The following is a 4,380-nucleotide window of genomic DNA, read 5'->3' on the forward strand; positions in this document are numbered from 1 at the left end:
AATTCAAACCCGTCCAGGAAATTTAGAGTGTGGGCTAGGGTGGGGAGGGAGCAGGGGGCTTGTCAGGAAGAGAAGCAAGGAGATAGAGTGAATTCTTCAAGAGAATTTCTCTTTATTTCCATTTGTAAAAAAATCAGCATACCTCAAAAAATTAAAAATTGTGAGATTTCAGTTTTGAAAGAAATGCTTCCTCTTGCAGANTTTGAAAAAGGAGGCATCAGTTGGTATTTTCAAAATGATCTGTAAATATTTAGAGAAAAGGCCAGTTGTCAGATATTGGTCATTTAATATAAATTTGTGACTTTTTGATACCATAGTCTTTGGAGAAAAGAAGCCTTTTTACTCCCTGCTTTTCTTAACAAACTTTCCTAACCATCCCTACAAATATCTCCTTAGAGTACTCAGTAGTATACAACTGTATGCAGAAGCTACTTCCAAAGCCATCTGCCTTTTGATGTAAATGTTTCAAAATATATTAGAAATAAACAGGGAGTATGTGACTGCAACTAAACTTCAGATAGAAACTCACCTTGAGTTTAAATGTTCCTTTCTCCACCTTGAAGTAACTAAACAAATTTTATCACAGAAAACAGTTATCTTTAGGAAAGATGTGTTTATTATAAAAACTATTTAGTAGGTGTTGGTTGTGACAAAAAGAACCAAAAGTTATGTGCACTGAGGCACGACAGGCCAGACAAGTGCTTACTGCCTCTGGTTTGATTCCAAATTCCTAAGTAATCTCCTACCCTGCTAAGCTAGTTGGGACATTGAATAAAGGAAGAATATATGCCTAGGGCATACATAGTTTGAGGTTTTACAGATATATACAATTACACATATGTGCTTTTGGAGAGAGTTTTACATATAGCTTGTTGAAAAACAAAATTAAACCAAGTACATTTGAAGATTTAATTGGCTTTATTAAATAATTAAGAAGCATCCCATCTAGCAAGCAGAGAGGAGCTCCAAATAGGCTACAGGAAAAGAGAGATTTTTGAGGGCAGGATGAGGAAGTCATAAACAGAAAAGAGGATTATTTTACTTGAATTCACGTTCATTTGGAGATAAAAGGGTCTTAGTACATAGATTACCTGATTTTACTCTGGGGGGGGGATGAAGAGGGTCCATGTGACAGATTACTTTATTGGTGCTGACCAGAAAATCCCTGACTGACTGGTTAAAGTTTACATTCCTAGGGACTCAAAACTGCAGTTAGGTTAGGTATTAACTCTTGGTTTACCGATTTGGGACCTTAACCTAAGTGATGCCATTTGTGGCCTGTGGTTTTCTTTTTAACAAGTTCCAAAAGCTGAAATTACATAATCACACCCAAAATTGTCTTTTAAATGAATGTGAGTGATTCCTGGGTTCTGTTTAACAGTTCATAATTCTTCATACAGATAGGTCTATTAATGACATTGGCTGAAAGGATGCTGATTGAAAAACATGAGCTGTGGTAAATCATATCTGCTACTTACTTGAAGTGTGACTTTTGGTCAATTACTTATTAAGGTCTCTGTGCTTCCTCTGTGAACCATGGATTGTTAGAAGTAAACCACATATATCAAGGAATTACACAGAGCCTAATAAATCTTCACTAAAACTTGGCTCCTTTTTTTTTTTTTACCATTATTAGATGGTTTTTAACAAGATTTGAAGAGTAAGCAGAGCATAATTCTTTCCTTCGCTGAATCCACTTGTCTTTAAAATCCATGAGGGCCCAAAACATTTTTGCTTTATTCTACTTTGCATACCCAGTGGCTTGTACANCAAAGTAGGTGATTAGTGAATATTTGCTAACTGAACGCATCCACTACTGAGGTGAACTAGTTGTATTTTCATTTGTATTTAGAGCAATACAAAAAAGCTTTTATGAAAATTAGGAATTACCTAGAAAGAATTTCTTTAAATAACTATTGAATATGAACTTTAAAAAGAAGATTTTTATTTCTTTCAGTGGCTAAATGCTTTGCTGTTGTCTTTTTGATCCATCTGAATGCCTTTTGTTTGAAACTACCAAATTTTCTTGTTCGAAAATATACATTTGTATATTTTTTCCAGATCAGATATTAAGCTACATGGGAGATTGGTTATAATGAAGTGATGTTTTTTAAAACATATTATTTTTTAAAGTTTATTTATTTATTTTAAGGGGGAAGGGGTAGAGAGTAAGGGAGAGAGAGAATCCCAAGCAGGCTCTGTGTTGTCAGTGCAGAGCCTGATGTAGGGCTCAAACTCCTAAACCATGAAATCATGACCTGTGCTGAAATCAGGAGTCAGACACTTAACACTTAACTGACTGAGCCACCTAGCACCCCATAATGAAGTGATGCTTTAATGATAGGTGAGAAATGTCCTGGAAATGATATTATCTTTACTCACATGTTGTGAGGTGCTGATTGAGATCTTTTCTTGTCCTTGGAATTGTCTTAGGATTTGGAGATAGCTAACAACCTGCTGAGAACAACATTTAAAATTTTCCAAGGCTGAGTTAGAAGGACACAAGTGTCTTAAGTTAGAGACTCATGTGCCCCCAAGGACAGAGAGAGAATGAACTAGTTTTATCACTCTTACTCTGAAATAATAGAAGGGTAGTATTGTACTGGGAAAGAGGAGACTGGGTTCACATTTTGGGAAGTGCAATTCTTGTGGAAAGAACCTATCCCCTCTCCTTATCTCCTGTAATTGTGGTAGATGGTAAGGGAATGGAATCCCAAAATAATTGCACCTAAAGTTTAGAGGTATCTACATGATGGTAACATTTACTTCTCATTCCTCTGCTGGATATCTGCTTTACCACTGGGATTTTGAGCTACCTACAAGCTACAAGTATCCTGGAAATAACATTTTGGAAAAATGATGTGGTTGTGCTGCCAGGTAGAAAAAGAGCTAGATTGACTCCCTGCCTAACTTCTCAATTCTGGAGAGGCATGAGAAACAAATCCTATCATCCCTACAAACTCTGGAGTTGGAACTAGGGAGGGGAGTTATTGAGATACAGGCTTACCAGAAACTGTTACAGAGTAGAGCAAAGAGACCTATGAATCATAGTAATGCCTTGTGAAGGTCATCAGCGAGGAGTCACATGCAAGATATGTCCCACTCTTCCAACATGCCAACAAAACCTGAGGGAGCTGCTTGGCTGTGAGTCCTTATCAGCAGGCACTATAGAAATTAAACTTGAGGGGCACCTGGGTGGCTCAGTCACTTAATTGTTGGGCTTTTGACTTCGGCTCAGCTCATGATCTCACAGTTAGTGAGTTCAAGCCCCACTTCATTGCACTGACAGTGCAGAGCCTGCTTCAGATTCTGTCTCTCTCCCTCTCTTTCTACCCATCCCCCCCCCAACTTGTGCACCCATGCACTCTCACTCTCTTTCTCTAAAAATAAATAAACTTAAAAAAAAAAAACCTTGAACTTCAGTGATGATTAATCACATAGGGACAGCAGTCTTACACTAGGTAGTCAGATAAAGAGTTGTCTTTGTATCCCCATCCTTCAAACTCAAATCATCAAGGAAGGAGGGAGGGTGTGATAGTTAATGTTATGTGTCATGACTAAACCATAGGATGCCCATATACCTGGTTAAACATTATTTCTGGGCTTGTCTGTGAGGGTGTTTCTGGAAGAGGTTTGTAATTGAACTGGTGAACTGAGTAAAGCAGGCAGCCCTCCCCAATGTGGGTGAGGACCAGCCAATCCAGTGAAAGCCTGAGAACAGAAAGGCAAGGGAGATTGCATTTGTTCTCTATCTAAATGCCTGAGCTGTAACACTGATCTGCCCTTGGTATTCCTGGTTCTCAGAACTTTTAATTCTGACTGGTATCTACACCTCAGCTCTCCAGATCTCAGGCCTTTGAACTACAACATTGACTTTCCTGGCTCTCCAGGTTGCAGACAGCACACTGTGAGACTCCACACTGTCAGACTTCACAGCCTCCATAATTGTCAGAGCCAAGAACTTATAGTCAATCAATCAATCAATCTCTCTATCTATAGATATAACTGTAGATATATATAGAAGATATAGATATAGATCTCCTAGAGGGATGAAAAGGATTCTGAATTAAAAATGAGATTGGCATTTTAAAATACTTAGAACCACATTTTAACAGTCCAACTGAGATTATTTTAATAAGCAAAAGTGACTAAGAATTCAGGGAACAGGATTAAGATGTAGTTAAAGAAGCCCATTGCCCAGTAGGAAGGGGGAGGGACTTGACAGAAAGAGTACTATTGAGACAGCTACCAGGGGGAAAAATTGTTGTGTGATTTTGCCTTAACTAGTTTTCCCGTAATCAAACCATGGAGATGTTAGATTTGTATCCCATCAGAGAAAGCTCTTTTTTGAAATCTTTTTGCATGTTGCCACGATATAGC

The sequence above is a fragment of the Crocuta crocuta genome, unplaced genomic scaffold (assembly GCF_008692635.1).
Source record: "Crocuta crocuta isolate KB4526 unplaced genomic scaffold, BGI_CrCroc_1.0 scaffold2175, whole genome shotgun sequence".
NCBI classification, from domain to species: Eukaryota; Metazoa; Chordata; class Mammalia; order Carnivora; family Hyaenidae; genus Crocuta; species Crocuta crocuta.